The sequence below is a fragment of the Sus scrofa genome, unplaced genomic scaffold, assembly GCF_000003025.6.
Source record: "Sus scrofa isolate TJ Tabasco breed Duroc unplaced genomic scaffold, Sscrofa11.1 Contig702, whole genome shotgun sequence".
NCBI classification, from domain to species: domain Eukaryota; kingdom Metazoa; phylum Chordata; class Mammalia; order Artiodactyla; family Suidae; genus Sus; species Sus scrofa.
Genome location: NW_018085293.1, coordinates 493,408 through 507,856, shown reverse-complemented (window position 1 = coordinate 507,856; position 14,449 = coordinate 493,408). Strand labels below are relative to the sequence as shown.

Below are 14,449 nucleotides of genomic sequence, written 5' to 3'. Positions count from 1 at the left end.
CTTAGAAATTTGCCTGAAACTATGTCTAGCCACTCATGATAGAGCATGTTAATGTGAGAAAAACAAATGTATACCTCTATGTGTAACTCGGTCACCATGCTGAACAGTAGAAAAAATTGCATTGGGGAAATGACAATTTAAAAAATTACAAAAAAAAGAAAAAGAAAAGTGCCTGGTACAGAGTAGGCCCCCAGTGCATATTCATCCCCACCTAAATGTCACTGTGCTGAGACAGATTTAATGAAATTACAAAAATTCTTTCTATGAAGATACCTAAAGGCCTGGTGTGTCTGTCTGGCAAGTGGGATGGCTCTCGAGAAATAACAGTTCTGGAGTTCCCCTTGTGGCTCAGCAGGTTAACAACCCAACTTATATCAATGAGGATGTGGGTTTGGTCCCTGGCCTCTTTCAGTGGGTCAAAGGATCCGGCATTGCTGCAAGCTGTGGCATAGGTCACATGTGTGGCTCTGATCCTGTGTGGCTGTGGTTGTGGCATAGGCCATGAGCTACAGCTCTGATTCGACCCCAAGCCTGGGGACTTACATTTGCCATGGGTGTGGCCCTAAGTAAAAAAAAGGACCAAAAACAAGGAAAAGAGAAATAACAGTTCCCCCCTCCAGCTCCTCCTCCTTTTCATTATTGATGTTATCATTAAGGAACATTTGAAGAAATCCAAGCTAGGTCTCCAAGCCCCAGGAGCCCTGAGTGCTCTTTTGCCTACCCTCTTCCAACCCCATGCTCAGCAGTGGCCTCTGAAGTTGTCCCCATGGTGCTGGGAAGAGCACATTCAGGACTGAGGCACCCTTCTCCCAGTGGCCCAAGTCTTAGAAAGCACTGAGGCAGAGGAGCAAAGGACCTTAAGAGTTGATATTCTGTCTCTATCCCCTTTCTGGTTTGTATGTGTGTGGGGGCTTCTGGGACCATCTTGTTCAATTTTATACATTCTGTGTAGTTCAAAAGGATTCCTGTATGAAGGTCATCTGAACCACCTGAAGAACAGGTACAGGATGGGGATTATTATGATCCTATGTGGTCTAGCCATGTTTTTCAGCACATCACTCTGGAGAGATGGGAAAATGACAAGTGAGCACTAGGTGGCATAATCAATGTGAAGAAATCATGAGTGTATAAGTGCATTATCTGCCCTGTACAAGAGCCAGGAAAAGCAGATAACCCTCTATCTGGAGAAAGTCAGACCCCTCAGCTCGATAAATTCCAACCATCTGGTAAGACTCGGGGCACAAATGGAGACTATCCCAGGAGAATGTACATGGGGCAGAACGACAAAAGCAGAGGGAAGAGGAAAAGTCTGGCCCTGTTCACTGGGTCCAGTCTGGATTCTTGAGGCCCCTCCTCTGCCTCAAACAGGACCCTGCCCTACTACCCACAGGACACCTCAGTGCCTCTACCTCACCAAGCCCTCTGCCAGCCATTCCCTCTTTATTACTTTCTCTTAAGATTCAGTCAAGATGTTGTCTCCTCTGATCCAGGAGGAACTGCTATGTGGCTGCTTTGTGCCCCACCAGCCCTGCACCTACTTCTTTCCTGGGTCTTTGCCACTTTAGTGGACTTGGCTGTTTGCCACGGAGTGGGGATTCCCTGATTTGGTGTTGTTGGGATGGGAAGAAGTCAGGCTTTTTCTCTTCAGATCCCAACCTCTCATATAAGGGTTCTTGCCCACAGAACCTCTCTGGGTTCCAGGAACCACCCTCTGCCTCAGGGCCCTGAGGATGCCCTAGAATGCTCAGCTTTTGTCCCCATTGGGTAAGGAATGTGAGGAGGACTGCTTATATAACTTGCACAGCCTAATGCACCATGAAAATACAGGGCCCCTGGTCTAAAAGCTATGAAGAATTTCAAGTTGGGGACAGCAGAGTGTTAAACTGAGAGGTCCCTGCAGGATGCACTGGGTGCCCCCAGAGGCAGGGTGCCACTGGCTGGCTGAAGCTGAGGTTCCCTCCTGCCTCCTGGGAGTTCATACACACTGCAGCCTCCCAGCCTCAGCCAAATGCCAATTCAAGACCATCAAAAAATCTACTTGATTCAGCCCGTGCCCAGTGGGCCAGGGTGTGGGCTGGAGGAGAGAAACAGCTGGGGTGCTGGAGGCATCAATCCATGGCAGTCTGTGCTAAGTGTCCTGGGAGGCCTGAAGTCACTCTATCCACTGAACTGGGATGGCCAGGTGCCAGCAGCACTTCTATTCTTCCCTTCTTCCTTCCTCTGGTGTACCTCCTGTCCACATCCATGGGACATCCATGAATGTGGGGTCAATGTCAGGAGAGCAGCCACTTACAGCTTCTGCAGCCCAGGCTGCACTCATCAGGATGGCTCAGCCTGTGCACATTGTGCTGTAAGATCTTGTCCACTTGCCTGTGGAAGGCTGTGCCACAGTGACCCAATGACCATAGCAGTGACAATCCCAGATCCTTAACCCATTGGGGCACAAGGGAACACTGAAGTCCTGTCTTAATTTGTCTCCAATATTCTAACAGGTGAGTGTTTTGGAAGAACAAAGCATAACAAATAATTGAAAAACAAATTAGAAATTAGTAATCTAAAACTGAATCATTAATCCAACAGGATTTGAGGCAAATTCTTAATAGAAAGAAATAATAAGTATTTCTTTTTTTTGCTTTATTTTAAAGGCCACTCCCACAGCATATGGAATTTACCAGGCTAGGGATCAAATCTGAGTTTGGCTGCCAGCCTACTCCACAGCCACAGCAATGTAGGATCCAAGCTACATCTGTGACCTATATCACAGCTCACCAGCTCACAGCAACACCAAATTCCTGACCCAGTGAGCAAGGCCATGGATCAAACCTGTATCCTCATGGATAATAATCAGATTTATTTTCACTGTGCCACAATGGGAACTCCCAGTATTTTTATAATTCCACATGTGTTGTGAATATAAAAATGTAATTGCATCATAAAGGCTTTGAAATGTAGGAAATAGGATTATTAAGCAATTTCTATCTAATTTCTAATTCCCTTATTAATATTATAGTAGCATAAAGTTCTTAATATAAAAATATTGAGCATTATCCCTTTGAATTTGGAATTTTTTCAGTTTTTTCGGGAATACCATTCATGAATGGCTTTATTACAATTTAAAAAGATATATTGGTCTGTAAAATCAACAGATATTATATATTAGAACTGTGTTGTGCTAATATATTATCCCTAAATATTTTAATAATCAAGAAAATTTGAAACAGTTGTGTTACAAAGAAAAAGTGCATAAACCCAACAGGTTCTGACCACAAATCCTATTCTAATTCCACTACATGCTTCAACCTCTGATGGACAGTTTCTACTTGTGTTAAATTATTATATATTTAATTTCCAAAAAAAGTCTTAATGAAATTAATATGTTCTACAACATGGAGAACATTATTCACCATATCAAGCACCAAGGCTGTCAACATTTTATTTTATCAAATGATATTTAAGCAATATGAGAATGAGAGACCCAATGAAATGTAAGCAACAGAAAGAAGAGAGTGGGTGGGGGAAAGGAGGAAGGGAAGAAGAGAGGAAAAGAAGGAGGGAGGAAGTGGGAGAAAGTCCACAAACTAAGAATTTTTCAATGTATTTTCATACTAAAATATCTACCTCTGAGTTCCCATTGTGGCTCAGCGGTAATGAACCTGACCATTATCCATGAGGACATGCATTCTATTGCTGGCCTTGCTCAGGGGTTTTAGGATCCAGCATTGCTATGACTGTGGTGTAGGTCAGCAGCTACATCTCCAGTTTGTCCCTTAGCCTGGGTACTTCCATATGCCACAGGTGAAGCCCTAAAAATAAAAGATAGATAAATAAATAAATAAATAAATAAATAAATATTCATTTGAGTGATTAGTAAAATATGGTTTCCTGCTTTTTTAAATACACTAAATCCACCCATAAGGTTGGAGATGAGATTTGTACTATCATTTGTTCCTAGATATGTGTCTTTTCATTGTACCTAGAGGAGAACAATGGAAATTAATATACAGTATTCTGAAATTAACACTACTCACAGTTCTCTCTTCCAGAAGTCCTTCAAGGTGAACAGTAAACAAAGACTTGATTCTTTTGTTCTTTTAATTGAGGTTTTTTGCTGCAGTTGAGTTTTTACTCAGAGACACAGGACAATTTCTGTTTTATTTAACTAATGAACTTAGGGCTCTAAGTTCCCTTGGATACGGACAAGGACAGTTAGTTATATGTGTAGTCAGATTTTGTAGTATGTCTTTAATCAGAAAAGTATTAGTCCAATGAATTTTTTAAATACTTTAAAATTTTAGATTCCCTTTCACAATGCTGTTTCTTTGGAAATAATTTATTTCATTTGATGGTTGTGTGAAAAACTTATTATTTATTATTTATTCATTTATTTATTGACAATTATTCAAGAACTTTATTAACAGGGGCTGTCAGTTTGTTGACTTTTTTGAAAAACTTTTATTACAAATTAAACATGAGGTTCTTAAAAATCTCAACTTGACCAGATATGAAACAATTTAAAATCCTTTAAAGGTATATTGAGAAAAACTAGACCTTAAACAAGTACACACAAAAACATATTCATCTTTACCAAAAAGAGACATCTTTAGGTAAAAATAAAAAAAAACATGCTGCAAAGATAATGTATATAGTTATAGTTATCTGGTCAACAGGCAAAAAGTAAGCACTTAAGGTCTTCGGCTCCAATCTTTTGTTCATTTCTTATTGCTGGAATTTCATATTCATTTCTTCTTGTTGGATGGCTAAACTGGATGATGGTAGAGATGGTAAGATGGCATTTACTCTTCTCCACCCTGCTCAGCCTTGAGAGTAGAGGAACATTCAGCTGGTGGTTTGTCTTTTTTGTCATTTTGTGATCTTGTGGTTTAGGGTTTTCTGGGCATCTATGCTGGTAACTGAAGTTGTGGCAGTACCACAGTTGAGGAGACTTCTGACCCTGGCTCTCTTCTCCTTGATTTTCCTTACCTTCTTCATTTCCATCCTCTCTGGGTTGTGGCTTGAAGGGCCCATGTAGAATCATGGTTGATAGCCCTGATATATATTCTGTCCCTCTCTCTCCCTTGTTCTCCTGCACCCTGGTTGTCAGCAACCTCCATCACTTCTCCCCACACAGGAAGGTTGGAATACTGTGGTTAATGCACATCCAGTCACTTCATGTCATAAGCTGGGAAAATTCACTTACATTAGGGCTGGTAGGGCCAGTAGGGCCACTGCTGTTGAGCCTGGCTTTTGGGAGGACTCTGATCCCCTCTTTCCCCCACTCTCACAATTCTGGCAATTCTTCTGGTAATTGCGTGAAGGACACCTGGGATGTGGATAGAGTCTATAATGGTTACACTTTGCTGCATTATTTACTGCCTTGTTCTACAACTCCTCCAGGGCCTGTACATTTGCTGTCTCTGTACCCTTATCTCCTTCAACAACATCAAACTCCAGTCTCTCTGTCTCCTACACTGCCAAGTTACTTCCTGGGGTTATTCTTCTTTAAGGCAGTCTGGTGTACAAATACATCTTCCTTGGTGTCATTCCTGTTAATGAAAACATATTTGTTTCTTACATTGAATCTTTGTTGTGATGACTTTCTTGTCCCTGCCAGCAGACACCACTGATGTGAGGCCACCCAGGCCTGGCTGCCTCTCCCTGGGGGGAGGGCCTGGGGTGGTAAGAGCATGGCAGGTAGCTGCTGGGTCTCAGCTTTGCTGCTCATGGTTTCTGTGACAGTGACTAGAGCTGGCTGTAGCAGCTGCAACTCTTCCGAGGTGTGGTGGTAACTAGGCCAGTGGCAACAGTGGCCTTAAATTCAACTATTTAAATTTGCCAATAACTTTCTTTTTTTTATTACTCAAATGAATTTATCACATCTGTAGTTGCATAATGATAATAACAATCTGATTTCACAGGATTTCCGTCCCACAGCCCAAGCACATCCCCCCACCCCCCAAACTGTCTCCTCTGGAGACCATAAGTTTTTCAATGTCTGTGAGTCAGCATTGGTTCTGCAAAGAAGTTCCGTCTGTCCTTTTTTCAGATTCCACATGTAAGTGAAAGCATTTGAGGTTGGTGTCTCTCTTGTATGGCTGACTTCACTTAGCATGATAGTTTTTAGGTCCATCCATATTGCAAAAAATGCTGGTATTTCATTCTTTTTAATGGCTGAGTAATATTCCATTGTGTATATGTACCACATCTTCTGGATCCACTCCTCTGTCGATGACTATTTAGGTTGTTTCCATGTCTTGGCTATTGCAAATACTGTGCAATGAACATTGGAGTACATGTGTCTTTGCAAGTCATGGTTTTCTCTGGATAGATGCCCAGGAGTGGGATTGCTGAATCAAATGATAGTTCTATGTATAGTTTTCTGAGGAATCTCCATACTTCATTACAGAGTGGTTGTACCAATGTACAATCCCACCAACAGTGCACTAGGGTTCCTTTTTCTCCACACCCTCTCCAGCACTTAATGTTTGTAGACGTTTGGATGATGGCCATTCTGGCTGGTGTAAGGTGGTACCTCATCGTGGTTTTGATTTGCATTTGTCTAATGCTGAGTTATGTTGAACATCTTTTCATGTGTTTTTTGGCTATCCATATGTCTTCTTTGGAGAACTGTTTGTTTAGATCTTCTGCCCGTTTTTGGATGGGGTTGCTTTCTTTTTTTGGGTATGTAGCTGAAGAAGTTGTTTATAAATTTTGGAGAAGAATTCCTTGTCAGTTGATTCACTTGCAAAGATTTTCTCCATTCTGTGGGGTGTCTTTTTGTGTTGTTTAGGGTTTCCTTTGCTGTGCAGAAACTTTTAAGTTTGATTAGGTCCCATTTGTTTATTTTTGTTTTTGTTGTCAATACTCTGAGCGGTAGATCTGAGAAGATGTTGCTGTCATTTATGTCAGAGAGTGTTTGGCCTATGTTTTCCTGTAGGAGTTTTATAGTGTCTGGTCTTCAGTCTAGGTCTTTAATCCATTTGGAGTTTATTTTTGTGTCTGGTGTTAGGGAGTGTTCTAATTTCATTCTTTTCCATGTGGCTGTCCAGTTTTCCTAGCGCCACTTATTGAAAAAGCTGTCATTTCTCTATTGTATATTCTTGCCTCTTTTGTCATAGATGAATTGACTTTAGGTGTGTGGGTTTAATTCTGGGCTTTCTATCCTGTTCCACTGATCTATATTTCTGTCTTTTTCCAGTACTATAAGGTGTTTGATGATTGTTGCTTTGTAGCATAGTCTGAAGTTCGGGAGCCTGATTCCTTCAGCTCCATTTTGCTTTTTCAGGATGTCTTTGGCTATTCTGGGTCTTTTGTGCTTCCAAACAAACTTTGAATTATTTTGTTCGAGTTCTGTGAAAAATGTCCTTGGTAATTTGATAGGGATTGCATTGAATCTATAGATTCCCTTGGGTAGTATAGTCTCTTTGATAATATTGACTCTTCCAATCCAAGAGCATGGTATATCTTTCCATCTATTTGTGTCATCTTTGATTTCTCTCATCAGTGTCTTATAGTTTTCAGAGTACAGGTCTTTTGTTTCTTTAGGTAGGTTTACTCCTAGGTATTTTATTCTTTTGGATGCGATGGTAAACAGTATTGCTTCTCTGATTTCCTTTTCTGCTCTTTCATTGTTAGTGTATAGAAATGCTCTCAATTTCTGCATATTAATTTTGTATCCTGAGACTTTGCCAAATTCTTGGATGAGCTCTAACAGTTTTCTGGTAGAGTCTTTAGAATTCTCTAGGTATAGTATCATGTCATCTGCAAATAGGTATAGTTTTACTTCTTCTTTCCAATTTGGATTTCATTTATTTCTTTTACTTCTCTGGTTGCTGTGGCTAGGACTTCCAGAACTATGTTGAAGAGTAGTGGTGAGAGTGGACATCCTTGTCTTGTTCCTCATCTCAGCGGGAATTCTTTCAGTGTTTCACCATAGAGAATGATGTCCGCTGTGGGTTTGTCATATATGGCCTTTATTATGTTGAGGTAGGTTCCCTCTATGCCCACTTTCTGAAGGATTTTTATCAGAAATGGGTGTTGGATTTTGTCAAAGGATTTTTCCGCATCTGTTAAGAGGATCATATGGTTTTTATTCTTCAGTTTGTAAATGTGGTGTATCACACTGATGGATTTGCGGATATTGAAGCACCCTTGCATCCCTGGGATAAATCCCACTTGATCATGATGTACAACCCTTTTAATGTATTGTTGAATGCAGTTTGCTACCATTTTCTTGAGGATTTTTGCATCAATGTTCATCAGTGATATTGACCTGTAATTTTCTTTTTTTGTGGAATTGTTGTCTGGTTTTGGTACCAGGGTGACAGTGGCCTCATAGAATGAGTTTGGGAGTATCCCTTCCTCTGTAATTTTTTTGGAATACTGTCAGAAGGAGAGGTGTTAGCTCTTCTCTAAATGTTTGATAGAATTCGCCTGTGAAGCCATCTGGTCCTGGACTTTTGTTTGTTGGAAGTTTTTTAATCACAGTTTCAATTTCAGTTCTTGTGATGGGTCCATTCATCCTTTCTATTTCATCTTGGTTTAGCCTTGGAAGATTGTACTTTTGTAAGAATTTGTCCATTTCTTCTAGGTTTTCCATTTTATTGGCATATAATTTCATATAGTAGTCTTTTATGATCCTTTGTATTTCTGTGATGTCTGTTGTTACTTCTCCTTTTTCTTTTCTAATTTTATTGATTTGAGTCCTCACTCTTTTTTTCTTGATAAGTCTGGCTAAGGGTTAATCAATTTTGTTGATCTTTTCAAAGAACCAGCTTTTCGTTTCATTGATCTTTTCTATGGTTTTCTTTGTTTCTCTTTCATTGATTTCTCCTCTGATCTTTATGGTTTATTTCCTTCTACAAACTTTAGGTTTTGTCTGTTCTCTCTCGAGCTGCTTTAGAAGTAAATTTAGCTTGTTTATTTGGGCTTTTTCTTGTTTCCTGAGGTGGGCTTATATTGCTATAAACTTTCCTCTTAGGACGGCTTTTGCTGCATTCCATAGGTTTTGGAGTGTTGTATCTTCATTGTCATTTATTGCCAGGTATTTTTTAATTTCCTCTGATTTCTTCAGTGATCCATTCATTGTTTAGTAGCATGTTGTTGAGTCTCCACGTGTTTGTTTTTTGCAGTTTTTTTCTTGTTGATTTCCAGTCATATAGCATTGTTGTTGGAAAAGATGCTTGATATGATTTCAATTTTCTTAAAGTTACTGAGGTTGGATTTGTAGCCCAGGATATGGTCAGTCTTAGAGAATGTTCCATGTGCACTTGACAAGAATGTGTATTCTGTTGCTTTTGGATGGAATGGCCTATAAACATCTATTAAGTCCATCTGGTTTAATGCGTCATTCAGGGCCTGTGTTTCCTTATTGATTTTCTGTCTGGTTGATCTGTCCATTGCTGTAAGTGGGGTGTTAAAGTCCCCCACTATGACTGTGTTATTGTCTATTTCTCCTTTTAAGGTTGTTAGCAGTTGCCTTATATATGGTGGTGAACCTGTGTTGGGTGCATATTTATTTAAAATTATTAGATCATATTCTTGGATTGATCCATTGATCATTATGTAATGTCCTTCTTTGTCCCTGAAAATATTCTTCATTTTAAAGTCTACTTTGTCTGATATGAGTATTGCTACTCCAGCTTCCTTTTGATCCCCGTTTGCATGAAATACTTTCTTCCATCCTCTCACTTTCAACTTGTATGTGTCCCTAGAAGTGAAGTGGGTCTCTTGAAGACAGCATATATATGGGTCGTTTTTGTATCCATTCAGCCAGTCTGTGTCTTTTGGTTGGGGCATTTAGTCCATTCACATTTAAGGTAATTATTGATATGTATGTTCTTATTGCCATTTTATTAATTGCTTTGGATTTGCTTTTGCTGCTCTTTTTTCTTTCCTTCTTCTCTTGTTCTTTTCTGCCTAGAGAAGTTCCTTTAGTATTTGTTGTAAGGCTGGTTTAGTGTTGCTGAATTCTCTCAACTTTTGCTTATCTGCAAAGGTTTTGATTTCTCCTTCAAATCTGAATGAGATCCTTGCTGGGTAGAGTAATATTGGTTAGAGGTTTTTTCCTTTCATCACGTTAAGTATGTCATGCCACTACCTTCCGGTCTGCAGAGTTTCTGTTGAAAAATCTGCCAATAACCTTATTGGGGTTCCCTTGTATGTTACTTGTTTCTTTTCCTTAGCTGCTTTCAAGATTTTCTCTTTGTGTTTAATTTTGGTCAGTTTGATTAGTATGTGTCTCAGGGTATTCCTCCTTGGATTTATTTTATATGGTACTCGTGTGCTTCCTGTATTTGAGTGGGTGGTTCCTTTCCCATATGAGGGAAGTTTTCGGCTATTATCTCTTGGAATATTTTTTCTGTCCCCTTCTTTCTCTCTTCTCCTTCCGGCTCCCCTATTATACTGATGTTGGTGCGTTTAACATTGTCCCAGAGTTCTCTGAGACTCTCTTCATTTGTTTTCAATCTTTTTTCTCTTTTCTGTTATGCATCCATTATTTCCACTAATCTGTCCTCCACCTCACTTATTTGTTCTTCTAACTCCTGTATTCTGCTGTTAGCTGCTTCTAGTGAATTTTTTTTTTCAGTTATTGTATTTTGCATCACTTCTTCTTTAAGTTTTATATCTTGTATCTCCTTGCTCAGTGTTTCCTGTAAGTTATCCATCTTTGCCTCCAGTTTATTTCCAATGTCTTGCATCATCTTCAGCATCAACAGTCTAAAGTCTTTTACCTGGAGGCTAAGAATCTCCTCCTCACTTAGCTGTTTTTCTGGGGTTTTTCCTTTCTCCCTCATCTGAGTTATAGTTCTCCATCTTGTCATTTTTAGAGGATTTGGTGTGGTGACCTTTTTACAGATAATAGAGTTGTAGCCTCTCTTACTTCTGATGTCTGCCCCCTTGTGGCTGAAGTTGGTATGGGGTCTTGGTGTAGGCTTCCTGATGGGAGGGGCTGATGTCTGCCCCCCCCCCCCCCGTAGGAGGAACTGCTTCTAATCCCTCTAGTGGGAGGGGCTTAGTCTCTGGATGCCTGAGGGGTCTTTAGGTAGCCTCCTTACTGAGGGGTGGGGCTGTGATCCCACCTGGATTGTTGTTTGCCCTGTAGCTTCTCAGCAGCTGACTGATGGGTGGGGCCAGATTTTCCTAAAATGGCCACCTCCAGAGAAAGGCATGGCTGCTGAATATTCCTGAGAGCTTTGCTTTCACTGTCCTTCCCTCACAACAAGCCCCATTCACCCCTGTTTTCCCAGGATGTCCTCCAAGTACTGCAGTCAGGTTTCACCCAGATTCCTATGGAGACCTCACTCTGCCCTGGGACCCAGTGCATGTGAAAGTATGTGTACGCCTTTTAAGAATGGGGTTTCCATTTCCCCCATTCCTTTGGAGCTCCTGTGCATAAGCCTCACTGGCTTTCAATGCCAGATGCCCCGGGGCTCTTTCTCCCTGTGCCAGATCCCCACACGTGTGTGTTTGATTTGGGGCTCAGAACTCTCACTCCTGTAGGTGAGTCTCTGTGAACCAGTTAGTTTCCCGTCTGTGGAGCTTCACACTGTGGATGTATGGGGTTGTTTATATAGTGAAATCGCCCCTCCTACCTCTTGATGTGTCCTCCTCTTTTTCTTCTGGAGTAGGATATCTTTTTTAAGGTTTCCGGTCCATTTGGGTGAAGATTGCTCAGGCTTTAGTTGTGAATTTTTTTGTTTTTAGGAGGGAATTTGAGCTCCAGTCCTTCTATTCTGCCATCTTAATTGGAGTCCTTTTACTTCACATTTAAATGGCAAAATTTTTAGGCCTTTATATAGGATTTCTTTTCATGCAAATCCAAGGATGAAGTATCATCTTAAACCTACAAGAGCAATCCTATGGCAAACAAGAATCATGAAGCTGAGTAACTCTCAGTAGAGTGAGGTGACTGCAGATGTTACAATTCAACTGGGTTTTTTTTGTTTGTTACTGGGTTATCATTTTTCTCTCATGAATTGAAATTGTCAATATCTTTACCAAATGGCCAAACACAAATTTTGTTAGGATTAAATATGAGGATGGTAAAGTTTCTTAGACAAGAGTCTGTCAGATGTCTTGTCACTAAATGCCCTTTCCTACTGAGGGCAGCATCTATAATTCTGCCGTGAGAATGGCAAGTGAGGAGTTAAAGGTATGATACTGATCTAAATACATTAGTTATATCCGTCTAAACACACATCTAAATTAGTGACCTGGTAAGGTGGACACAAGGAAATGTCTCAAGGACTTAGAAAAGTCTTAGGGAATGTATCCTTGGTGCTTCCCTACAGAAATATGACCTGTAAGCTTTATGTGTAAAATAAAGTAAACTAACATAAAAGAAGTGGAGTCTGAATCCTAAGTCACTTGATCACCTTTATCCTAGGATGTGATATTATTAAGTGCATCACTGACTAACTTAAGTCAGTTAGGGGTCCTAATTTAATTTATGGCACACAAACCAAACTTCCTATTTCACTAGGAGGTTAAGATAAAGAGAATAATGTTTTGAGCTGCCACTGTAGCATGGAGGGTTAAGATTCCAAGTGCAGGGGCTCAAGTCACTGCTGAGGCACAGGTTCTATCCCTGGCCCAGCACAGTGAATTAAAGGATCCAGTGTTGTCATAGCTATGACATAGTTCTCTGTTTCAGCTTGGATTCAATCCATGGAATGAGAACTTCCAATTGCTCTGAGTGCAGCCATAAAATTTAAAAAGTTAAAGTAAAATTAAATTAAAAAAAGAAGAATGATAGAATAATGGCCCCTGAGAGATAAACCCAAATCCTTGGAAATTATAAATATGCTACCCTACTTGAAGAAATAGGCTTCGTCAATAGGATTAATGTCAAAAACTGTTGAGATGGGGAGATTATCTGAGTAGTTCCCATCTGACCACACAAGCGCTAAAAGAGGAAAATAAAGAAATAAAGGTGTTTTCCAAAAATATGTTATGAAAAACCAATCAGGGATAATGAGATCTGGTGCCAAAGACACTTGGGGTCATGAGCCAAGGAATGCCATGGTCTCTTAAAGTTGAAAATGACATTTAGCTGGCAGCCCACAAGGAAAAATTCTTCAGATACATGGCCTCAAGGAAGTAAGCTCTGCCAACAATCTAACTGAACAAGAAGAAGTGAATCCCTACTAAAGCATAGAAGAAGAAATTCAGCCCTGCTGACACTTTAATTATGGCTTGGTGAGACACGTTTTTGGACCCATGATAAATAAAACTCTGAGGTAATAAATGTGTTATCTCCTATGCCACTCATTTGTGGTAATTTATTACAACAGCAAGAGAAAAGTAATACAGAGATTCACATAAAACTATGTACACGTTGTTGTAGACATGCCCATGATATACCAGGGTAAATCTTCTATCCCTAAACCAATTTACTATACATTTTGGATGTTTGAAATATTCATTTCCCAGCCTCCTTTCCAGTTGAATGTGAGGAGATGACTCAATTCTAGTTAATGAGATGAATGTATATGTCAGAATGGGTTCTGTCCTCTGCTTTACCTTTTCCTTCTTGGAAGGTGCAGAAGTCATATCTAAGAATGGGGAAGCAGGAAGACGTAAGAAACATGGCTCTCCAAGGTCCTTAGGTTTCCTAATTCTGAATTTTTTGGAAGTGGGGAGCTATGCCCAGTGCATGCAGATGTTCTCAAGCTGGGGATCAAAACACTGCCACAGTAGCAAGCTGAAACCCTTCAGTTACAATGCCTGATCCTTAACTCACAAAAGAACTCCCTACTTCTGAATTTATAATGACAGAGAAATAGCTTCTTTTAATTTATGACATTAACTGAGACACTGCATTTTTTTTAGAACATCTTGGCTTATGTTGCAGGTAATGTGTAATCATAAATTACTGGTTTTATAAGGATTCTATTTCTTAATAATCACAAAATACAGGAAAAGGGGCAAATAATTTAGGTAATGGATGGTATGGACAGGTATGTTTTTGGTTGTTGTGCCAAACTCCCTGAGTGGCAGGCAGAAAGTTTTAGTTCAATTAAGAAATGACCTGGGGAAGGCAGTGATCTTGAGAGAGAATGTTTCCTATTTAAAGAGCACTATGTTATGACAGTGGAACATATTATAGATGATGGCTATCCTCTCTTTCAAATAAAGTTGAATTAGCTAACTGCCAAAAGAAAAATTCTCATTTTCTCTCTTTTAATTCCATTCATAAAGGTAAGCATTATATTTAAATTTGATGTAAAAAGGTAATCAAGATTTTTGTCCAATATCAAATTTAGTTTTAAATGAATCTGTTTATATATAGCATCAGCAAAAGACCATTCCTTTCTGAAAATTTATTTTTTATTTATTTATATTACTCAATGAATTTATTACATTTGCAGTTGTACAATGATCATCACAATCCAGTTTTATAGAAATACTATAAATACTTTCTGAAAATTTAAAAAGGAATCCTTTCTTG

General features: G+C 39.7%; 1 pseudogene; it reads right to left on the bottom strand.

Annotated features, from left to right (window-relative positions):
* Window positions 1–4,793: 4,793 nt before the first annotated feature.
* LOC100625341 lies at window positions 4,794–13,588 on the bottom strand (annotated as a pseudogene).
* Between the last annotated feature and the right edge of the window lie 861 nt (window positions 13,589–14,449).